The sequence below is a fragment of the Aulonocara stuartgranti genome, assembly GCF_965226115.1.
Source record: "Aulonocara stuartgranti genome assembly, chromosome: 3".
In the NCBI taxonomy this organism is placed as follows: Eukaryota; Metazoa; Chordata; class Actinopteri; order Cichliformes; family Cichlidae; genus Aulonocara; species Aulonocara stuartgranti.
The window spans coordinates 19,300,854-19,326,349 of record NC_138941.1 but is presented as its reverse complement, the minus strand read 5'-3'; the positions used below and the strand labels follow the sequence as shown (position 1 = coordinate 19,326,349).

At 42.8% G+C, this 25,496-nt stretch overlaps 1 protein-coding gene and 1 long non-coding RNA gene across 3 annotated transcripts in view; both read left to right on the top strand.

Annotated features, from left to right (window-relative positions):
- LOC309700493 (uncharacterized protein) overlaps positions 1–25,496 on the top strand; it is a 2,098,293-nt gene that overhangs the window by 1,061,153 nt on the left and 1,011,644 nt on the right. The window lies entirely within an intron of this gene.
- LOC309701460 lies at positions 1,790–9,059 on the top strand. Of its 2 annotated transcripts, none has more exons than XR_014274999.1 (5): positions 1,790–1,905; positions 3,342–3,481; positions 3,573–3,647; positions 3,799–3,874; positions 8,790–9,059. It is a non-coding gene; the product is annotated as an uncharacterized lncRNA (long non-coding RNA). The 2 variants fall into 2 exon arrangements; XR_014275000.1 differs by lacking the exon at positions 1,790–1,905 and adding an exon at positions 3,095–3,175.

Below are 25,496 nucleotides of genomic sequence, written 5' to 3'. Positions count from 1 at the left end.
ATTATTTTTCTGTAAAGCAAATTGACCTAAAAGTAAAGTAACCTTGATATGTCAGGATGTAGATGTCCCACCCAACAACGTCACCCAGCCCTGAAACATCGGTACTGTTCAAGGCAGCATTGCTGTCCACACGTCCATCAGAGTGTTTCTTTGGACTTCATGGTGTTGCTGCTCCCAGTATTCTCTGAGACAACCTCTGAGGCCGTCACAGAGCAGCTGTATTTGTACTGACATTACATTACACACAGGTGCACTCTATTTAGTCATTAGCACTCATCAGGCAATGTCTATGGGCAACTGACTGCACTCAGACCAAAGGGGGCTGAATAATAATGCACATAACAATTCTCTTCACTCTGCTGACAAGAGATTCAACCCCCACTATGAGCACCTTCTAAAGAGCACCATTGAAAGTATCCTCACCAACTGCATCAGGAACATTCATCATGTCTTCAGTTCAACAAATCATTTACATTGAATATGTGAGCTGGATGGTTACACGACACAATGTGATTGTCAACAATAACTGCAATGAACGCTGGTTTGAGGGCGGAGTCAAGGAGGCCATTTACGTGAAAAGGGAAAGACCCTCTCTGAATCAAGGAGGGGGCCTAAGGGTACATCTGTCACCATCTTACAATGCTGTGATTGCAGCCGTTCTCCAACTCTCTGTGAATGGTACTCAGGACCATTGATCAGTGGTTGTTGATCAATGGTCATGAGAATTTGCATAATCATGATTAAGGAACTGACCTCCCAGCCCATTGTTCCTTCAGTCGGCTGGTTTCTCTGACTGAAAACGCTACGTCCAGAAGAACAGAATCAACTTTTGGAGATTTACTTCCCTGATGATTGAGCACGCATCAAGACCTTTTAATCAGGCCAACAAATATCTTGTACTCAATTTTAGCAGCAGCCATTGTGACACTGATGATAAAACTTGTGTAAAAGTGCGAAGCTGTAAAAAAGTAATTATAAAAAAGCGTTTTTGTAGCTGAATGTTACTGGATAGCTGTTTCATCTGTAACACATCAAAATAACCTGCTAAGGTTTAATAGGCTATAAGGAACACACTCACTTCCTGAGCCCTGGGCAATAAGAGACGTTTTGTGTTTTATGATTTATTGATATGTTTGATCCTTTCTGAGCTGCGTTAATGAAGCAGTCATTAGAGCACCATGTCCGCTACAATAGTTCTGTAGTTTGATGCTTGAGTCGTTGCAGACTTGTTGAAACTCCCTCACCCGTCAAAGCAGCGTCTTTGTTATTCGAGTCCAGCAGATGGCAGTGTTTCACTGTCTGACGGCTGTCTGAAGCTTCAGCTGGATTATCCGTTTTCATGTTTGATTAGAGGTTTGTGTGTGTGTGTGTGTGTGTGGGTTTTTAGCCACGAGTTGTCCACGATAAAGCATATTGAATGGCCTGTCTAATATTGTTAGAATTCTCCTTTGGGTTAGTTTCATTACTCAATCGGGACATTTATTTGGAAAAAGAAAAAAAGAGGGGAAAAAAAGAAAAAAAAAGAAAAGAATTAAAAATAAATAAATCCTCATAGTTTACATTTACAAATATCAATACTGAATGTTACGTCCCTCTGCAGCTTCTAATCGTCTCAGTGTTTTCAGCTGGTGCTAATTGGCCACACCTAGTCAGGTGTGGATAAAAGCATACCTGAGGCAAGCTTCCCGGCAGTGCACTAGTCTTTGCCTTGATGGCACCAGCCATTTTAGCCAACCTGGTTTTCCATTTTAGGATGAAACCTCTTCTCACCCACACGCTGTTATTCATCTCTGTTTTTATGTTGCGGCTTTTGAGCCGGGTCGTAACATGAGTGGTGGCTCGTCCGGGATCTTTGGACATTTTAGTGGAGACTGAATATCAGTTTTTTGTTTTGCTTTTAAGTGGGTGAGTGATGGTGTTCAGTGTAATTGTGCAAACTCCCTTTAGTGTGTTTCAGCTGGGTGGCTGTGCTGCCCTTCCATCGAAGCACTTGTTTGTTGTTTTTCTTTATTGTTTTAGTTTATTGTGTTTGGTGGCTATCCTGGGTGGGGGTACGCTTCAGAGTTTGGTAGGAGACTATCTCTGGTCTGCTGCCTGCTCTCGAGTTCACGTTTAAAGTTGCCTCGAGCCTGGTACACCACTGAAGACTAGGGTAGGGAAAGTAAGGGTTTTGTTGTTTTTAGTGTTTTAGGCTGGGAGTTGCACATAGTGAATCAGTGGCACCAAACTTGGTAGGAGGTTTGAGACCATTCATGATTATGGTCTGTAGCTGAGGCAGGTAGGCTGTTTTTTAAGTTGGCATTGTGTGTACACCATGTGTGTGTGCATATGTCAGTGTTGATAGATGCTAATGAGATCCTTGTGAGGTGAGCGTTTTGTGATGTGACCTTTAGTGTTGTGGGGAATATGGCTATTTTGTTGGATCACCTGTGAGTGTTGTTGGCCAGGTGATGGCAATAACACTGTGGGGTGCTGAGCCACCCTTGATGTGATCATTGTGTGGCCATAACTCTCTATTTTGTGATTGGTCACTAGTGTGCTTGATTTACTGAACTTTTTGGATTAAAGTAACTTGTTGTGGTATAGGGCCACTTGTATGTGACTGTGTGGTGGAGACAACAGATCACTTGTGATTATTTGTTGCTACTTTTGGTTTTGTGTTGTAGCAGGTCAGGTAATCATTTTGGGTTTGACTGTTGTGCTCCTTTGTGTTGGTCACATGTTACTTTTTGTGTGTTCAGTGTGGCAACTTCAGATCCTCATGTAGGGGCATCCATGCTTAAAGATGCCAACTTGCTTCAGAGGAACTTTTGATTTGTTTAGGGGTCCTAGAGGAACCCTTTTAAGGGAGGAGGTGTTACGTCCCTGTGCAGCTTCTAATCGTCTCAGTGTTTTCAGCTGGTGCTAATTGGCCACACCTAGTCAGGTGTGGATAAACGCATACCTGAGGCAAGCTTCCCAGCAGTGCACTAGTCTTTGCCTTGGTGGCACCAGCCATTTTAGCCAACCTGGTTTTCCATTTTAGGATGAAACCTCTTCTCACCCACACGCTGTTATTCATCTCTGTTTTTATGTTGCGGCTTTTGAGCCGGGTCGTAACATGAGTATAATCACACTGGAAGTACCAGCATCAGGAATGTGGCTTCTTCTTTTTGGATCTATAATATTTAGTCTGGTTAGTTATTGTTACTGTAACCAGTGCAAAATCTGCTCTGATGACTCAACGTTAATGTTTGAGCCCCTGAGCGCTAAAACAAGTGTTTTGTAAAGTATTAAAACTACCTTTAATGGAAGGAAAAACGGATCACTGCTTCCTATAAGAGTTGGTTTTCTGTGTGTAGCCACTCTGTGCCTGGTGGACTTGGCTGGCAGTGAGCGAATGGTGAAGAGCCAGTCTCAGGGTGACCATTTCAAAGAGATGACCGCCATCAACAGCTCACTGTCCAACCTGGGTGTCGTTATCGCCGCTCTGGCCAAAAAGGTCTGCAGCTGCAGTTTCTGTAGTCTTAGATGTCACACCTGCTTTCTTTACATTTACAGTATTAATGATTTTTTTGGCCTTTGTGTTCCAGGAGACTTACGTAGCTTACAGGAACTCGAAGCTCACGTACCTCCTTCAGGGATGTTTGGGGGGGAAACGGCAAAACGTGAGTTTGTTGACATCACAAATCTTTATAATGACGACACATAAAACTGAAGGAATTTATCCCCAAAAAATATTTAACAGCGTTTGATCTCATCACTTCAGATTGTGACTGTTTATTCTTTGGCACTAATTTTGGATGTCTTTATTTGCAGCTTGATGTTTGTTAACATTGCTCCGGAGCCCGACAGCTTTGGGGAAACTCTGAACTCATTGAGGTTTGCCAGCAAGGTCAGTGCAGTCTTGTTTCCAGTGTTCATTGGACAGAGTACATTAATGATGTCCTTACATCAGCTGTTTATGGTAAACCAAAGCCATACTCCATATCCATTTTAATACCTTGGTGTGTAATTCATACTCACATTTTGTCTGAAGAGTAGGGATGTTCCTGGCATCTTATTTACTAGTCGACTAATCGAGGGGGAAATAATTAGACTAACCAACTAATGTAAAACTAAGGAACATTCAGATATTGAGTTGATTTTCAGAACTGATTAATAGAAACTGTCAAACTAGACGCAGAGGTACCTTAAACCATTTATCACATTCTGTTAAATACAAATGAAAATGCATTACTACAAAAGATGTTCTATTAAAATATGACAATCATTTGAGAATCTAAAAGTACGTCTAAGTGTGGCGAGAATGATTCAGGTAATACATTATACAGCCGTTTTCTAGTCAGGTTGTGGGGGCAGCAGGAAGGACTACTCCTGACCACAGCTGATAGATGTAAACTGGCTAGCATGACCAAGGATGCTGGGGCCTCCTACTGGTAGGACGTGCCCAGCTGGAACAGCCTCCTGGCCAAGGTGGCTGTCACCTTTTGATGTGAAGGAGTAGTGACTCTACTCTGAGCCCCTCCCCCATTGACTTAACTGCTCTCCTAAAGGAGAGGTTTTCCACCTCTCAGGAAATTAATTTCCTCTGCGTGTATCTGCGATCTCAGTGTTAACAAGAAGATCAGGGTAGATTAATAGATTTATGGCGTTTCTCAACAACAGTGCACCATCTGGTGGTAGATCGCTGCCTAACATTTAGAACACAATGTACCAGCATTGGGCATCAATTAAAATGTTAACAATTAGATTGAACGACTGGTAAGTCTGATACAGACTAGTGACAATTAGTCGACTAGTCACATAAATCCCTGATAGAGCCCACAGAAGTGGCCTGCACCATGTGCGTGGCTTGCTTTGCAGTTTAACCCTCAGTAGGACCTACAGCCATTTTTCATCCCCAGCGTTTTTTAATATTAGGCCATTTTCACTGTGTTGAATAGAATATAGCCAAACCTTCCGACCCTTTTTTTTTCTTTAGAATTGCAGTCTCCGTTTATTAGATTAGCTTAAAGTGGCTAAGCTACAAACCGCCATCCACATGAGGTCCTAGAGCCATAAATCGCCCCATTGAAACCCATTATAAACGCTATTTTTCACTGCAGAATTATTACCATTAACGTATGGGTGATGGCTTCTGTTTCGGTTCCGTGTTGGACAAGGGGCCTTAGAATTGTAATTTTTTTTATTTGGCCACCGGGTGGCGCCCTTGTTCCACATGTGACGCCTGCTGGAACATAGACCTTTTCCAGCGGGCTGCTCGAGACATACACCCGGGAAAGGCAGACTCATTCCCCGAGTGCAGCAGCAGCTTGGCCCGCTGCTCGTTCGGGACCATTTTCTGCCCTTAGGGCTGTTAGAGGGTGCATTTTGACCTTTATATTTAAAAATAAATAAAATAAAGGTCTCTCTGCCTAAAAGAAAAAAAAATTGTGTCTGTCTCATTCTAAGTTTAGATAAAAGCCTTCCCTCTTTGAAGTACACCCTGCAATGCAAACAAATCTAACATGAAAACAAGAATAAAAAACAAATTAGACTTTATTTTGTCGCCAACCTCAGCTTGTTTATGCAGGTGCAGGCAGGAGAGGTTATAAGAATAAGCCGTAGCGCAGGAGTAGGCATTTTCACGATGGCACGGTACCGAGGAAGTAGTGGACATCCTGATGCGCTCTGACAGCGAGGATCTCTCCTCTTCATCTGCCGAGAGTGACTTTGATTCCGGGGGTGACACGGATGATTCGTCTCTCGACACTGATCACCAGGAGTCGTCCTCTGATTTTTCTTCTGAAGATGAGAACGAGGGGAGGACGCCGGAGGAAGCAGCGGCGTGGACCTCCAAAGATGGGAAGAAATGGTCCACAACAAACGCCGAGACGCTGCGCTACGTCGCAGCACCCACGGGGCTTATTCCGGGACCGACCCACTACGCCGTAGCCCGAATTACGGACCCACTCTCCAGCTTCAGGTTGTACATAACTGATGGGATTATACAGCATATAGTTGCAATGACAAACCTTCAGGGCAGACGCTACATCTCATTCTGGAGAGATTTAGATAGCAACGAAATGCTCGCTTATGTGGGGCTGCTAATTTTGTCCGGTGTATACCGGTCAAAGCACGAGGCCATCGCCAGCCTTTGGAGTGAGAAAACGGGAAGGAAGATTTTCCGTGCCTCAGTGGCTGAGAAAAGATTTTGTCACATAACCAGAGCGCTCCGATTTGATGACAAACTCACCCGACCTGCACGACGTGCGGACAAATTGGCTCCCATTCGGCAGATATGGGACATGTGGGCACACCGCCTGGGGATGTTGTTTAGTCCAGACCGGGACCTTACGGTGGATGAGCAGCTGGTACCGTTCAAGGGAAGGTGCAGTTTCCGCCAGTATATCCCCAAAAAGCCTGCGAAATGCGGCATAAAGGTCTGGGCAGCATGCGATGTCAAGACATCATACGCCTGGCGGCTGCAGGTTTACACCGGGAGAGCAGCGGGCGAACCGGCCGAGGTAAACCAGGGGATGAGGGTCGTCCAGCAGATGACTGACGGGCTCCATGGGCATGTCGTCACAGTCGACAATTTTTTTCACCTCATCTGAACTGGCAGAGGAACTCCTCAAAAATAAAATGGCTCTGGTCGGCACAATCCGCCAGAACAAAAAAGGAATCCCACCCGTTTTGCGCCAGATGAGAGGGAGAGCCGTCTACTCCTCGATCTTTGCCTTTTCAGCGAAACAGACCCTAGTGTCGTACATTCCCCGACGGGGCAGGAATGTGCTTTTATTGAGCACGAAACATCGCAGGCCGGAGGTCAGCGATGACGAGAGAAAAAAGCCAGCGATCATCACAGACTACAATCGATGCAAAGGAGGTGTCGACAACCTTGATAAGGTGGGTGTCATTACGCATCAGTTACGCACACCTTTATTCATTTTTCTTCATATATTCTTGTGTAAAATATACAGAGGTTTTATGTTGGTTTTTTTTTGTTAGGTTGTCGGCACCTACTCCTGCAGGAGACGGACCAATCGATGGCCAATGGCCCTTTTTCATCACATCATAGACGTCTCCCTCTACAACGCCTTCATGCTGTGGACCTCCGTGGATCAGGCCTGGCATCAGCAGAAGCCACACAGGAGGAGGATGTTCATTGAAGAGGTGGGAGAAGGCCTGATCACGCCCCATTTGTCACAAAGACAGCGTCTTCCCCGCTCATCAGCCGCTGCTGAGTTAGTAAGAGATGCGCAGGATGGTGCTGCTGCAGGCCCCTCTGGAGTGACAAATCCCAAGGGCAGGAAGCTCTGTGAGCTCTGTGTTGGGAAAAGGAGGCGAGTGGGAAACACATGCAGCAAATGTGGAAAATTCAGCTGCCGAGCCCACAGCAAATTTGTCTGCAGCCACTGCTCTACCTGAGCAAGACATTTACCCCCCAGCCACACACACGCCCCCCACCCTCTCACTGCTTTCTCACTTTCTCACACTCTCTTTCTCTCTCATACATTTCCCCATTCCCAACAACAATATACATAATTACATTTACCATATACATGTTCTTGTTCATTGTTGAAAAATAAATGTTTATTTGGTTCAAACTGATCTTGTATTTTTATTTACATAATGCTTTTTATTTGATTTTAGATGGCAACAAGGTAATATGCATTTATTGGGGCAAGAGTGAAAAACGTTCTCCTGCAAAAAAAACTAACGGCCGATCAAAATGAAGGTCAGTAGTAATTTTTAGACCATCCAAAGGCCTAATTAAAAGTACAATAAAATATAACTTTCAAATGTATTTTATGGAAAATATTTCATTTTTTCATTTTTTTTGCCAAAAAAGGCAGTGTGCTCATGTGACAAAACCGGGATATAAAAGGTTAAAATCGCGAAATATAATTAAAACTTTATATGAATATTTCAAGGAGAAGTAGGTCTAAAATATTGGCTAATTTAAAGTGGAAAAATATTAATGTATAATCTTTTTATAGCACTTTTTATGGCGTGGTCGATTTTTGGCTCTAGGTCTTAATAAGGGGTACTTTTTTTTTTTTTTTTTTTTTTTTTTTTTTAGGACTTACCAAGGGTTAACCACCAAAACACTCGTCTGCAGTGGAATTTCTTTGAGCTAATCGATTCATTTCATCTTCTAATTAATGTGGAAAATGGTGGCAAAAGTGGATGAAATGAGTGATTCCTAGAGTTACATTTTATTGCCTTTTTTTTCTTTCCTTTTCTTAAAGTTATGAAGGCATCTTGGATGCCATTTCAGTGAGTGGGGGTTAATGCCCCACACTCTTTTCTGTCACTGCTTTGAATGCACAGACTGGTCTTAATGTTGATCTTTGTAATCTTCAGTGTTACGACCCGGCTCAAAAGCCGCAACATAAAAACAGAGATGAATAGCAGAGTGTGGGTGAGAAGAGGTTTCATCCTAAAATGGAAAACCAGGTCGGCTCAAATGTTCTGTGAGTCATAGGAGTCTACTAACATTTCCATGATAGAACAAGGCTGCAACCTTTGTACACTATATAAGGCAAAGAACTAATTAGCCTCATTTTGTTTTCATTCTGAGGCTTGTTTTTAGCACATACAAACAACTCTTCTTATGAGAATATTAGGACGCGTCTTGTATATATGATCGGCTCGCACATGGCCCGAAGATTGGTTTACCTTCTGCCATGTTGAGGCCAAAAACCCTGAGGACAGAAAAAAAAACAAAAAAAAAACCAAATGGTAGGTTGTCTCTGTGTGAGAGACGTTGGCATTATACCCGATATTTTTTTAAAAATGCAATGTGTGGATTTCTTTTACAGACAACATCTGCCATGTTGTGGACTGCTCAGAGTCTCCCCCTCCAGCACTGCTAATCCAGATGTTGGATCTGTGTTTCCACAAGCCCCGCGAATTCTAGAGACTTATTCATCATGAAGAAAACAAGACAGTCGATCGATCGATTATTTGCGCAAGGGAGGCCACCATGAAAATGACCTCCAGATCCTCCTCCTCCTGCTGCCTTTATTGAGAGACCGTTCACACAAAACACGTCAGAACAAAGCCACGCCCAGACAAGGGTGTGTGTGTGTGTGTGTCAGACCTCCTGCTGACCAAAGGGTCATAAACGCAGGAAGGTTACATCAAAAGAAGCACAAGGATGTGTCTCTGATAAAAGACTACAGCCCCCCACCTTGATCCTCGAGAATCTGGGGGGAAGGACAGTGGAATTTCTTTCATCAGAGTTAAAACAATGTACAAATGGTAAACATAAAAATGACAAACATTTAACAATTCACTCTAACACCAGACCCCACCGACTCCGCCCCCCTCTCCAGGATGCTCACAGGACTCTGCAGGATCACACCCGTCTGAGGAAACGGAACTCAACATTAAACTCACAACCTTCCACCTGCTGTCGATGGCACTGAATGAGTATGTGCAGGAGATATGTTATGGATGCCAATCCGGTCACCCCAGCCAGTTACAACACAGTTGCCTGTTTGAGCTGCCTGTGTTTTTCTTCGAGACCTACTATGATGAGGTGATGGAAAAGCTCCGGACGCCCCGATTCATCCCGGCCATCCGTCTGTTTGTTTGCTCATACAGTGTCAGTGAGGCTGAAGCACAAATCATCAGCACTGCAGAGCGTCTTCTGTGTGAACTGAGATCAGTGCCGCACATTGTTTGCACCACTGATGAGAATGTCGGATACCTGCTAAATACCAATCATCACACCCGCGGAGTTAAATCAGCGCTGCTCCACATGATTGGAAACTACTGGTCTGGGAGACACAAGATTTAATGTACATCTGTTATAAAAACCTTACTGTGCACTACACAGAAAATGAAATAAAAACGTATGCTAACACTTTTTTCTGGTCATTTGTATTTGTGTTTGGTCAAAGTGATTATGGAAAACACGCTGAGAAAAATATATCACAACCCTTCACACCCAGGGGGTTTAGGAAGTGTAAAGAAGCTCCGTATCGCTGTCAGTGAGGCAACAGGCTTAAAGCCGTCATTACCTGACGTGGAGCGTTTTTAAAAGGAGATGACACATATACTCTTCATAAACCTGCAAGGATAGAGGATACAGAAATGCAAGGATACAGAAATAGAGTTTTGGTTAACGGGTTTGACAAACAGTTTCAAGCTGATTTGGTTGACATGCGTGAATATTCTGCGGATAATGATAATGTTAGGTACTTATTGACATGCATAGATGTGTTTTCTAAGTATGCATGGGTTAGGTGCCTTGAAACCAAGACAGGACAGGCTGTTGCTGAGGCTTTTGGTGATATTCTGAGAGAGGGCCGTGTGCCTGAAAAACTCCAAACAGATTTAGGGAAGGAATTTTATAATAAACATTTAAAAAACTAATGGAGCAGCATAACATCACACATTTTTCAACCTTTAGTGAAATGAAATCATGTGCGGTAGAGCGTTTTAACCGCACCTTAAAGGGGAAAATGTGGAAATACTTAACATCAGTTAACTGGCCAAGATATGTTAATGTGATCCAAGATCTTGTACAGTCCTATAACCTGTCTTATCACAGCTCTATCAAAATGACCCCACCGAGGTGTGCAAAGATAATGAGAAAGCAGTCTTTAACACCCTGTACAAAATGAAACCCCAAAAACCGGTGACTTTTAAATTTAATGTGGGCGATACAGAGAGAATATCTAAACTACGAGGCATATTCTGAAAGGGTTACCATCAGACCTACACACACGAGTACTTTACCATAAAGGAGCGTTTAGGAAGAGACCCTCCCGTATACAAACTGGAGGATCTCACAGGAGCTGCAGTGAAAGGTGTAATTTATGAATACACAGCAGGTGACTATTGACAAAAACAAAAGGTTTCAAATAGAGAAAATACTTGGCAGAAAAAAGAGGACCGAAAAAAGTTAGCGCTGGTCAAATGGCTCGGTTGGCCTTCTCATTTGAAAATCATGGATCCCTGAAAAAGACATCGTTGAAGTGTGATTAACAGAGACGCCGCAGCTCTGCATACTTTCATTCTGCACTAGACAAAGACTGAGGAAGGAAGGAAGGAAGGAATGGATAAAACGAACAACAACAACGCAGGCTTTTATGTGAGCCTCTTCTCGAATGCTTCAGCACATGTTTATCCAGGCAATAAGAAATCTAATTTTAGAACAAAGCTAGCAAAACCTGTTGTTTTAAATGAACCGTATGAGGTCGGTGTTATAGAATTTCAATACCCAAGACTATGGTTGTCTTTTCCACAATCAGATTCGCGAGTGGAAATTTATGATCCAGTCAAAGATGGAGCATTGTCCATAACCGTGATTGAGCTGTCTGTGGGGCATTATGCATCTGTGGTGCAGATAATAAAACATTAAAACATAACACCGACATTAAAACACAATACAGTGAAGTTAGTAACTATGTTAGTGTTATGGGCCCTATAGGGGCACAGTTCTCACATTTAGAGGGAGACTGGCAGGAATCTTAGGATTCAAATCAGAAGACCCGTTTGTACTTCATTATAAAAACACATACGCACCACATCCTGCAGACGTATACGGCAGAAAATAGAACATTTTTATTTATGCAGATATCGTTGATTACCAGCTTGTGGGTGACGCCCATGCGCAGCTATTAAGAGCAATAAATATAACAGACGATGACCGTCGGGGAGCCATTCTTCAATTTGACAGCCCACACTACACACCAGTCTCGAAATCCTTAATCCATGACATAGAAATTGATTTGAAAGACGACCAAAATCAACACATACCCTTTTTATACGGGAAGGTGTTTGTCAAGTTCAACTTCCGACCCATAAGACACCATTTTTAAAAAATAAGGATGTCTGTCTACAACACAGATGAAGCAAAATCTGTAAGATATTATTTAAATCAGGCTGGTGGAGAATTGAATGGTTATATTGGGACCAGCACGCAATGTGGCGCAGGTCTGGGAGGTTTGTTCAGCAGCCTGTTTAGAATTGCTGTACCGTTGTTTAAAAAAGGAGTCAGCATAGTCAAACCCCACCTAAAAACAGCAGCATCAGGCATAGTGTCTGATGTGATATCCAACATAACCAAGCCAACATCTACTGAGCAGGATGGCAACAGCTTGTATGTGTATACACCCAAACCTTCTAAGACCCCTCCCACTGCACGCATGCGTGATACGCCGCCGCCTAAAAAGTGTAAAACGACAAGACTTGCCAGGAAAGCCACCAAACGGAGACAACCACGCGGAGTGAAAAGACCCAGAACCAGTCGTTCAAAAACTACAGCATGTGACATCTTCTAAATGGCTCTGTTACACAACCAATCAGAGAATGTCTAAAAACAGAGCTCGATCTTTTTACTGTCCCATACACACAAACGTCCATAGAGAAAACGACCTTTATTGAAATTCCGCCAGTTTCTGCAATCACAGACGGAGGTCCAATCGAGTTTAAATCTCATCATCCGGAGAGGATTACCTGGATCTAAACGATTCCTATATCTACACACGAGTAAGAATCACAGATGCTGACGGCACAAACTTAGGCAGGGATGATTATGTAACGGAGCGGAAAGGCTGATTTTATTTCCACAGTGTTTTGTGTTTTTTTTTTTAAAGGAAGGAAACCTTCCTCAAAACGGGCAGAGCAGTGGAGCCGCCAAGGGAAAGCACACAATTTAAACTGTAAGATTAAAAATATAATTTATTATATTTAAATAGTTAAAAATGTAAAATGAATTAAAACAACCTTGGCCAAGGGGTAACACAGTAAAAATCAATAAAGCATAACATTAAAAGTCCTGTGGCCTGCGCCACGACCTAAAAGTCCCAGGGAGCTAAGAAATCCAGCAGGTGGTATAACCAAAGGAACCAGCGGAGTCCTCGCCTCCCTCTCGCACTCACGCCCCGATATGCCCGGATGGGCAGAGCTCTCAACTCCGCCCGCCGCTTCTTTAAAACTGGAAATCGGCACAGCCGTCTCGTGGCTTCCGCTGGTGCTCTCTGCGCGCTGGTGCCTCTGCGCGCTGGTGCCTCTGCGCGCTGGTGCCTGCATTAGCCAACTCTAGCCGCCTTAGAAGAAGGGAAAACCCGGCGGCGTCTCGCCGCCCTATCGATGTTTCTGTTCCAGTTGCCACCGCTTTCCTGTGGCACACCAACCGGCACCAGCCCGTCTGGGCTTGTGGCACCGCCACCGCCTGATACCGTTCACTCTCTCAGTCCTCACTCCACCATCAATCTCCTCTCTCTCGTCTCCCATCACTCTTATTGGCCTCCGGGACCTCACAGGTGTGTCGGGTTCATAATCAAGGAGGGGCGGAGACTTTCCAGGACAAGTCACCGATGAATACCATAAAACATGCAATAAAACCAAGAATAGAACACTATACAATATTAAAATATTAAAGAAAGTAAAAACAAAACCAAACATGCACAATAAAAATATCTTAGGTAACTTGTCCCTCTCCACCCCGTGACACAAACGTGGGACTTGTTAATTATCCAGGTTGCACCTTATTTAGTCAGGTAGATGTAAATTTGGGGGATCGCTTGATTAGCCAATCATCCAACACGTATCCATACAGAGGCATAATAGAATGTCTTATCAATTATAATAAGCAGACTTTAGACACACAGTTCAGCAGCGCTTTATTCTGTACAGACACAGCCTCGCACATGAATGATACATGTATAGAAGGGGAGAGCCAGGGTCTGGTGACCAGAGGTACTTATACAGCGAATAGCAGTATTGTTGAATTGATTGCTCCAGTACACGCAGACCTGTTTTTTCAAGAAAAATGATTACTTAATGGAATCGATCTGTCGCTGAAATTTGTGCGCTCTAAAGACGAATTTGCTGTCATGACTGGAGCTAACACCGCGTATAAAGTTAAAATCGTCTCTGCCAGCTTATTTGTGAAAAGAATCAGTGTCTCACCAAGTGTCAGGCTGGCACACGGCAAGGCGCTGCATCATGCAAATGCAAAATATGCTGTAGGCAGAGTTTCTTTAAAGACCTTCTCCACACCTGCTGGGACAAGAATATCAACTAATTTATTTATGGGCAGGTTGCCTAAATTTGTCATCATCGCCTTCGTGGATAACGAAGCTTATCCTGGTTCTTTTACACGTAATCCATTTAATTTTAAAACTGTGATATAGAACTCATGTGTTTATACGTTGATGGACAGTCGTATCTGGCCAAACAATTCCTGTTTCAATCTGGAAGCTGATGAAGGACATTCAGGGAACGTATCATTAGTTCAAACAGGGAGCGTGAGGCTGGAAACCCGTTTCAGAAATCCGCTACCCCGAACAATGAACCTGGTGTGTTACTCTGTATTTGATTCAGTCATCCAAATATCTAATATGAGACAAGTGCTGCTGGACGACTACTAAACATTCAAAATGAATACAATAGAACTAACCAGCATTGTTAAAAGGATTAGTAACAGGGCTCATCTTCTAGGCGTCTTAGCATGTGACCAGCTGCCAACAAAGCCCATCAGATATCCATGCATGGGCATTGTGAATACAGATCCATCAGACTTACCTGGGAAGCACTGGTTGGCGTTCAATATCACAAAAGACAAGCAAGGGCACTTTTTTGACAGCTTCGGTAACTCACCTGATAAGTTTTCACCCGAGATAAAAGTTTTTCTTTTAAAAACACCGCTCGGATATTGTATTCTGGGAGACAGGTTCAGAAGGACTTTTCGGTAACCTGCGGACAACACTGTGTGCTTTTTCTATATCATGTCCAAAAAGGAGCGTCTTATTCAAGACTAATTAATATGTACAGTGATAACCTTGTTTGTAACGATGCAATGGTTTGTCATTTTGTTAACAAAATAAGACCTGTTTCTGCATGTTTTGAAAATAACTTTGATTGTGTGCAGCGCGGATACTGATTCAAGTAACAAATAATAAAAGATAACAGAAGAGAATATCGTTTCATCTGGTATTTATTTTCACCTAATTGCTAAAAACATTATTTAGTAATAATAAAATCTTTAAACATCAGCATAGAGTTCAAAAAGTAGTAAAAAGGGGAAAACTGTCATCTGTTTAACTAAACAATATAGACATAAATAAGAAAAAAACACATAAGTAGTAGTGTATAAAAAGGGAAACAAATGCGAGGTTAAATGATCTTTTTTCAAGAATAAGAAAAACAAACATAATTTTAAAATTCATTAAAAATCGATCCACCCGCTTCTACTCTGCCTTGATTTTTTATGTGTGGTAAATAAGCTTTGATCGCTCAGTGACCGCTTCTTGTGCAAACCATTTGTTTCCACACTCGGGTCGCCAGTGTCGCCTTTATATTGGCTAATAGTCCTCCTCACCTCAGCATTAGGAAAAGCAGACAGAGACTTTCTCCCTCACTATGTGTTAATAGACCTCTCTGCATTGAATCACACTTGTTATTAATCTCTGTCTCTCTTCCACAGCATGCCTCTTGTCCCATCTTCGTTCTCTCACCCCAACCACTCCTGGCAGATGGCCGCCCCTCACTGAGCCTGTTACTGCCGGCGCTTCCTCCCTGTTAAAAGGGAGTTTTTTTCCACTGTCGCCAATGTGCTTGCTCATAGGGGGTCATATGATTGTTGGGTTTTTCTCCTTGTGTATATTATTTTAGAGTCTACCTTACAAAGTAAAGCACCTTGAGCCGACTGTTGTTGTGATTTGGTGCTGTATCAATAAAACTGAAGTGAATTGAAATAACATAAAAGGACATAATGCTGCAGGTTGGCTTTCTTTCTTTTCTGATTCACCAGTTTGTATGCATCTTTTCACAGGAGTGACCTAAGGACGGCTGTAGCCTACCCTTATTTACTTATATAATGAACAACATATAGTGTAATGTGGTGTAAAATAGAGTGTTTTCTTTTAATTTAATGACATAAAGCAGGGATCAAATGTTTCCATGGTGACTGTTTTAGAATTGTGTATTTTTAAATCTGCATCAGACTTGAAAAAGAGCTCATCTGTGCAAGAAAAACCATCAAGTCAGGAGTATTTTCATATCTACATTTGATCTTACACAAGTTTTGAAGAGTTTTGGAAAGTTTCTCTTCCCCAACTGTGATAGAACAGCAGCGTTTTAATGGAAGCCAGTAAAGGGATCTACAAACCCATCAGGGTATGTGACACTTTTTGTTTTTACTGCATTTTTGAAGAATTTGATGTAGTTTTAAAAAGCTGACAAACTGAGAATCAATTTAAGTTACAATGAGTAATTTCTTATTTCTTTGACAGGTGCTGTTCAACACACCCATATATAACACAGCTGTGGAGATCTGCTGGTATCTACCAGGTTACAGGGCTCAGGTAAGACCCAGATCCATCCAAACCAAAACTGAGATAAAATGTCAGGTGATTTCTGAAGACCTGGGACTGATGCTGATTAAATGTCTCCTTTTATTTTTAGATTGCAATGATGATGGAATTCCTCAGACTTCAGAAGGAAAACCAAATACCATCAAGCCTCACTGCAGAAGATATGGGAGATCTTTTGGTGGAGAGGAGCAAAGAGACAGTCAGAGAGCAGTGAGTTACTGTGACACCTACAGACCATCCACCTCACACCTGAAACTGTTTGTGCTGAAGTGTAAATGCTGAGAGAAAACCTCTCTTTTGTTTTCTTTTGAAGACTTTGGGAGTTTGAATTGGAGGGTTTGGAAGAAACAGAAGCCAAACCTCTTCTGAAACTGGTAAGACTAGAAAACTCACAAGAGTTTTAGTCATTTGGAGATCTTTTTTTTTTTTTTTTACTACAATCACATAACCTCTCAACAAAACTGCAATGTAAACATGCTTTCTGTTTCAGGTGTGGGCAGTGAACACAATAAATAAAATGAGGGACATCGAGTTTCAAGCCCGGATGCTGCTGGAATTTCCAGAGGCCATACCTCCTAAATTTCAGTGAGTCACCTCTGACATAAAATCATTAACAGTCCAGCTACAGTATTTCAAAATTTCTGTTATTTTTTTAAATAGGTGTAAAAGATCATTCTTATAACTTTATTCTGCAGAACACCTAAGCTCCTCAGCAATGTCAGGAAGTACATTGACCTCCTTAAAGAGAGGCAGCAGGACGCACAAACCTCCAAACTGTTCACTGCAACAGACGTGGTGATAGAGGTGGTTCCCCGTGTCCTGCATGGCTTCTGGAAGCTTCCTTCTTACCCCCTACTGAACATGTCCTCCCAAAAATTGAGCATCCTCTCCACCAGTGTGACAAAGGCCACTTTGGATCGAGTGTCCAAATCTCTCCTAACAACGGAAAACCAGGCCATCTTCTCAAGGTCCATCAGAGATGACATGGTGCAAAGTATCCTGTCTGAAGTCAGAGAGAAATATTCAGAAAAGATTCTGCTGAGCCACATTGCAAACTTTGCACCAGGACTACTCAGGGCAATTTCTGATGTAGCAAAGACGAGCATATGCCAGATCTTCCAGCCCCCTTGTGAAAGTCCAGTAGTGTCTGATGTTCTTCCAACTAAAGAACCTCATCCTGAAGGTCTGCTGAAGTCAGATGTTCTTCCCACTTCCCAACCTCCAGTTGAAAGTTCACGAATTGCTGATATTTTTTCCACTCACGAACCTCCTTCCAAAAGTTCAACAAAGGCTGATGTTCTTCCAGCTAAAGAATCTGCTCATGAAAATCTGCTGAAGTCAGATGTTGTTCCTACTAAAGAACCAAAAGGACCTGATCGTGAACGTGTTCTGAAGTCAGATGTTCTTCCTACTTCCGAACCTCTTTTTGAAAGTTCCACAAAGGCCAATGTTCTTCCAGCTAAAGAACCTGCTCATGAAAATCTGCTGAAGTCAGATGTTGTTCCTACTAAAGAACCACAAGAACCTGCTTGTGAAAGTGTTCTGAAGTCAGGTGTTCTTCCTACTAAAGAACCACACGAACCTGCTCCTGAACGTGTTCTAAAGTCAGATGTTCTTCTTACTTCCGAACCTCCTTTTGAAAGTTCAACAAAGGCTGATGTTCTTCCGACTAAAGAGCCTGCTTGTAAAAATCTGCTGAAGCCAGATGTTGTTCCTCCTAAAGAACCTCAAGAACCTGCTTGGGAAAGTGTTCTGAAGTCAGATGTTCTTCCTACTTCCGAACCTCTTTTTGAAAGTTCAACAATGGCTGATATTCTTCCCACTGGAGAACCCGCTCGTGGAAGTCTGCCAAAGTCAGATGTTCCAGATGTTCATCCTACTAAAGAACCTCTCATTGAAAGTTCATCAAAGGCTGATGTTCTTCCTACTAAAGAGCCTGCTTCTGAAAGTCTGGCAACGTCTGATGATCTTCCTAGTGAGGAACTCCCTTCTGTATGTCTATCCATGTCTGAGCCAGTTGTCTCTTTTACTAATAATTCAGAGAAGTCTGACAACATTAAAATCAAGGAGAAAAAGGAGAAAAAGAAGAAAAAAAAGGGCTTCTGCCAAAAATTCAGAGCCCTGTTCTGTTGTTGCTTCAGACCCCAAGAAACTGACTGATTTTGAGAATCCAATCTGTTTGTTCTAACTCTACAAAATCAAATAAAATGATTAATCAATATTTTTTCCATGAGTCTGCATCTATGATTAAAGAATATTTTTCCTTCAGATGTTTATAAGGGTTCTCAAAATACCTCCACAAGTCGAACAATTGTTAACATATTAGTGTTGTTATCTTTAAGAGAATCTGAACTTATTCTTACTCTTAACATATCAACAGCAGTAACTGAAACCTGGAAATGAAAAAAAAGTTACCAACAATTATTAACATTGCTTCACATCTTTGTTTAGTAATGGCCCAGATACACATTGGCACATAGCAGGACCTCAGTGTTTATGAGTATTCTTCCGGACTTAGGAATATTAATAAAAGGAGCATCTACATGCCACAAAGCTGATGAGAACCACACATGTCTTCCAACATCCTCAGATTTGTGTTTTACAATTAAGAGGAACTTTGCATAATGTTTGTATGCTCAAATCCTCAAAGGTCTATTATTTTTCATAGTTTGTCCTTTCAACCAAAGTTAAAAACTTCTGCGGACATCAGCAGTTTATTCTTTTGCAATGAAACTCTTAAAATTAGAACATTTCCACCAAATCTGGGTGGGTGCTGGAGCTCCAGGAAGGAAAACTCAGAAGAGGAGGAAAAACAGTCCAAAGAAACAGTTCAGGAGGCCAACCGCATGGCCATCAACTGAGACAATTCAGTTCAGGAGGCGTTTCTCCCGTTGAAAATGCTACGTCCAGGTGAACAGAATCACCCTTTTGGGATTTCTACCACGTATTTATCACTAGATTTACTAAACCTGCACAAATTTGCGTAACTTCCCTAAACCCAACACCCCCTAGAATTACTGGCTTTTTTATTTTCTGGTGCAAGTCCCGAGGTGTTAATCACCCCTGCTGAGATTTTCACAGGTCGTCAGCTCATTTCTCCCCCAGCTTTTGTTGTGCAAACCACCCATTATCCTTGAGGCCTGGCACATTTGCATTTGCACACTCAGAGTTGCTCAGATCCAAGTCAGGCCAAACCTCTGTGTTACGACTTTCAGAAATGCCTGCCGTATCTATACAAAATATCCCACACATTGACTGACCTGCAAATATAAAAGACACACATTCACACCTTCCTTGACTCTCAGCACAGATCTTCCATTGTTCCATTGTGACTGTGTATGTGAGGGAGTGGCATTGCTTGACTACAGCACAGTGCTGTGCATAAAAGCAGACCGACCCAGACGGGAGAATCATTTCTTGTTCGCATTTCTGAGAACGCACATCAGGATGGCCTCCGTATCACTGCCACGCAGGAAGAACCTCTCCGCGCAACAGGCTTTGGCTTTGCTTCAGAAAATGGACGAAGCAGATTCTGATGGAGGAGAGGTTTCATTTGTCCAGCAGGCCACTGATACCTCCTCAGAAGAATCTGAAAAGGAGACGGAACAAGAGCCCAACATGCCTCCACAGAAGAGGCCCCGTGGTACTGGGAAGCCCAGCCAGAGCCACACGGCAAAAGACGGCACTGTAGAGGAGGACATTGCAATGCCCAGTGCAGTAGCAAATCGTTTGTGCTTCACTGCGCAAGCTGGACCCACAGAGTCTGCTAAGGTTTGTCACTGCCATAGTAGATATGATATTTATATAAACCCATTTAGAGTGAGGTTCATGTAAATTTACCATTCTCTATTTGTTTATCTTCCGACAGCGCAAGATTACAAGTGTGCTCCAAAGCTTCCTTTGCCTGTTAGACGTGGGAATGCTGCAGACCATCAGGGAGTGTACGGTCCATCAAGCCCACAGAATAGAGCCGGACTGGAATTTGTCAGTTCATGAACTGATGGCATTCATTTCAATCCTGTTTGTAAGAGCAATCATGTGTCCTGTTGGTGCCATTGTGGATTGCTGGTCAGAAAGATTTCTGGTGCCAGTAATCAAAGAGACAATGCCCCGAGATAGATTCATTTCAATTATGCAACACCTTCGATTTGATGACAGGGACACGCGGGCAGAACGGGTGAAAACAGATAAATTTGCGGCGATCTCCGACATCTGGACACGCTTCAACAAGAACTGTGCTAAGAGTTTCACTCCAGGAGAACACATGACCATAGATGAACAGCTGTTCCCTACCAAGGTTCGTTGTCCATTCACACAGTGTATCGCAGCCAAGCCAGACAAATTTGGGATCAAGAACGTGGTCATGAAACTGATGGAGCCGTTTTTGGATGATGGGAGAAACGTCACAACAGACAATTTCTTTACTTCACTGTCACTGTCGCACAGACTGCTGCAGCGCAAAACGCCGTTATGGGGCACGGTGAATAAAGTCTGGCGTGAACTTACTCAACTTGTGCGGATGTATTCCATAAGAGCAGCAACATGCAGGTGGTCAGTAGCGGTTTTCTACAATATGCTGGACCTGTTAGCGGTGAATGCCTACATTTTGTACAAGGCATGTACAGGGTGGACAGGCAAAAGAAGATTGTTTCTGAGTCTTCTAGCTCAGGAACTTCGTTGCCGATTCATGTAGCACAAGGAAATATTAGCACAGACGCAGGCTGCTGAAGCTGCTGCAGCTGCTGTGCCAGGGACTGTAAAGACAACGCAGTGCCAGTGGAATTTACGCAAATTTGCGCAGGGCTAGTAAATCTAGTAGTAGGGACTCGCACCAGGGAAAAAAAAGGCTCAGTAATTCTAGTGTTAAGGTGTGAAACAGCTGTGTACTGCCTTTTGTTCCTGGAGAAGGTATTTAACTGAGAGCCATGCTAGGCTCAGGGAGACTCTGCTGACCCTGCCCCGTGGTCATGTAGGCTCTCCATCAAGCTTGGTTGTCTGTTCTTTGTGTGTTTTGATTAAAGAATGTTAGCTACCGCTCACCGCTCGTCTGCAGGCTTTATTTAAATGGAAAACTTCCACAACAGGCGGGTCTAGCAAAGTGTTGCCAGGGGGCCAGGTAGGGCATTAACAGGGAAAGGGGGGCACAAAGAAATACTTTTCTAGTGTATGAATGTGTGTGTGAATGGGTGGATGATTGTGTATAGTGTAAAGTGCTTTGGGGTCCTTAGGACCAAGTAAAGCGCTTTACAAATACAGACCATTTTACCATTTTTCTTTCTTATTCTCATTTAAAATGTCTCACTGTTATTAAATAATTATCTGAATCTTACAACCAAAGTTTTTATCTGATGTAAAATGTATAGAAATCATACATATACCAACAAGACTGTACATCACTGTCACAACAGTGTTTGTTTTCATTCAAAGGCTTTATGGCTTTAATACCTGGGGGGCCGGTCTCTAGTCAAAATGCCCGATTTTCTGTCCCAGGCCAGTCCTGGCCAACAGGGAAACAAACGCCGACACTGTGCTGCAAGTCTTGGACGACAGTACACCTAAAGCTGGGCAAACACTGCAATTTTCAAACTGCACGATTGGCTCGCAGTTGGTAGGTCACGATGCAGGTCTCACACTATACCGCCCGATGCTCTGATGCGACCTGAGTGCGCACACTGTGCCTCCATATAATGAAGGTTATAACAGAAAATCTGTCGCTCTCTCTCTCTGTCTTTCACTCACACAGACACACCACCACCATCAACTTTGCTAAATTGCTAATGAAAAACATTGATCAGGCAGCTGTGATTGAGCAGCAGTGTAAATCCAACTATTTTAACGGTTGTTGTGGTCGTGATAATTTTGTGATGCCACATCGAAAAGGCTCGGATGAGCTTTCCAAAGTTCTACAAGTTGTGCCTCCATCGCTTGTGTCCAGATCACACGCTGCACTACCGTGCTGCACCGTCTTTTTCACCGACGTTTACGTGTTTGCGTGTGAGCAGTGTGAGCGGCTGTGGCGACACGCTCACGAGCGAGCAATGTTTGTTCCCCTCAGAGAAAGAAAAAAAAGGCTGCAAAAGTACAGGGAGGAATGGGAAAAGGAAAACACCTGGCTGGAAAAGTGCACGATAACACCTATAAAGCACACTGCACTGTGTGCCGGTGCACTTTTTCCATAGGCAGCTTCTAGTGGTGGGCACATGAAGAACATGAGGGACGAGAAAGCTCGGGGAACCCTAAACCAATTTTTTGTCCACCAGGCCACGGCAGAAGCAGATATGGTATGTAAACACTGTCTCTTTTTTTAAACCCTCTGGTTAAGGTTAATATGGGCATGTGCAGTGAATATCAGCGCTATGTGGCCAGAAGTGTGATAATATAATTTATTTTGTGTAATAAACAACTGCAAGGATAGATGATTACAACAAATAGATGACTAATACATAAAAGTAATACATGAATAATGATGATGAGTTATGATGCGTACTCAAGCGGGTTTACAAACGGGAGCAAAAGCTGAAATAATGCCTCTACTGAAGCCAATTGTACTAAATTCACTAAATGTGCACTGTTAAAAGAATATTTTTCTTTCTATTGTTTTCTATTAATTTATATAATTTTAAGTTAAGCAGGACAGAGTTCTTTTAAAGAAAGATTTACTTATATTCTCAAAAGTTAAGCATGACAGGCTTCTGCTTAAGAAAGAGACCTGTTTTACTGTGTTAATGTTGTCATTTTGAGCTAAAAATAAATGGCTAAATGATTTTCATGTGTTCATGTCACAAAGAATATGCATCTGCTTAAATCAAATTCAAGTCAAATGGTTAAAAAATAATTTCACACACAAAAAAAGAGCTAAAAAATTCACCACACTGGGAAGGGTGAAGACAACTGGGTCGCCCGGCCCTGGCCACGAGGTGTCCCTTATTTATTTCTCATGGAGTTGGCAACCCTATGTTTACATGATCGAAATATCTTGAACACAAACACAAACAAACAAAGAGGAAGACCTCACCGGAAGGAAACAACTACAAGTCCCAGCATCCTCTGTGTTTAGGGAGCAGCAGTGAAAGTGAAAGTATTGAGCCTCCGTTCAGAGCAGCAGGAGGAGGAAGGTGGAGCTGAGGCAGGTGAGTGTTAACATGAATATGTTTCTTCTTATGACATAAAATAATTCCACGCTGTTCGTGTCTGTGGGTGAAATGTGAGGCCGGTCGGCTCCTCTGAGCGCTGGTTTCCTGTAAGTAGAGAGGAAGTGAGTTTAGCTGAGCCTCCGTTTAGTGTGAGAGAGCAGGAGGAGAGTGAGAGCTGTGCTGAGGCAGGGTGAGTGTTAACACCGCTCTGACATTACTGTGTCTCTGTGGCGGGAACAACAGGCTCCGTCAGTGGAGGCAAAAATAATCAGACTTTGGTTTTTCAAAGGAAACAACTTTATGTCGGAAGTTCCCGCACGCTCATTGGATAACGAGGTGTCAATCTCGAGCTATTAGCCAATGAGCGTGCGGATTCACAGAAAGACCCGCCTTTATCACATCACGGGACTTTAAAAACTGCAATGGCGACAGAAACTCCGTGAGTGGAGTTCAGGGTGACGTTATGAAACTGTGACGTTTGAGCCACTTCCTGTTCTCAGTCCCAGCGTCCTGATCACCGAGGTTTCTGTTGCTCTGATATTGATTATATTGGCAAACAGGCTGTAGCATAAACATCAGGTCTGTTCTGAAACCTGGCTTTATTTTTTCAAAGTAAGGGAATATCTGTGGTCTGATACCGCGGGCTCATGGGCTAAGGACTTGGATTGACAAGTCAAGCGCAGATGATTGTGTTGTTTCTTATAAAGGCTTGTGTGTGTGTGCCTTCCTGTGTGTGTCCTTGTGTCAGTGGAACTGAATCAGTGTGTTAGAGAAAGTGCTCCTCTGCTGTGCTGTCATCGTGTGGATGCTTCTTTTAAAGTTGGAACTCATGTTTTTATGATCTGCTTCATTTCATTGAACCTTTATTTCTAACCATGAAGTCCCTTTGAGGTTACAGCCTCCTGGTTAGGTTTAGGCTGTTATTGTGCTTCAGGCTGAAATATGAGGAGTAAGGAGTGGGGCTGGTTAGCCCTCATGACCCTCACCATAACACATACGTCACAGGACAGTGTTTACCACAGAAACTCCATGAAATGATCAATGAGAACTTTAGAAACCTGTCAGTGTGATGCTTCCAGTACAACAGCACCTCTGAGTGTGTGTGTTTACCTCTCAGACTAACTCCACCCTGACATCAAGAAGATGGAGGAAGAGGATGGAGCAGGATCTGCAGCATCCAGCTGTGTGTCTGTGAGGAGTGACCGGTCCAAAGACATACCTCTAAACTTCAGTAATGAACCTGCAGCAACAATGTAAGAGAGCTGCTGACTCATTTATTCAGTGTAAATAATGATTTTGATGCAATGGGAGAAGAAAAATGACAAAAACAGTTTTAAAAATAAGGATTAAAATATTACAAACTATGTTTTTGAGTTTCCTGATGTAGTACAAAAATATATGAACATAACTGTATATAGGACAGATATTTACGGTTCTTTTAGGCAGCACCAAAAAACAAAAAGACTATTTTAAGCTGTCTGAGTTAGTGAGTCAACATGTCACACTGGGTCAAAGGTCAGGGAGTAAAAGTGTGTTTTAAAGGAGGTTTAAAAGCAGCGAGTGAAGGAGCCTGTCGAGGTAAATCGTTCCATAACTGATCAAATTCAGTTGGTGGACCTCTGTGTGAAATCAAGCATCTGGTTCGCAGAGAGGATAACCCTCACATGGGCTGTACAACATTATATAGGGAGACAAAAACAGAGATTATCGTAGCCATCGCTCTCTCGCATGGACGTGGCAGTCTTGCTGTCTGCTGCGAATCCTCCCCGTACCTCCGTGACCTCGTCTGGTATCTGCTCCCTCCTCTGTAAGAGACAGTAAAGGAAAACACGTATCTGCCTAGTCTTGAAAATCTAATCTTATCATCCATTGTTCTTCTAGGGCCTCTTCTTCTTGTGGCCTCAGCTAACTGCTAATATTTAAATGGCTAACATTAACATGTGTGCCAGCCAGGTTAACATTTATGATGAACTATGATTAATTAACTGATGTTGAAACTGGAGCTTTACTGACCTCTGAAATTCCTCCTAAAGTGTTATTCAGTGTTGTGACAGTCAGCTGC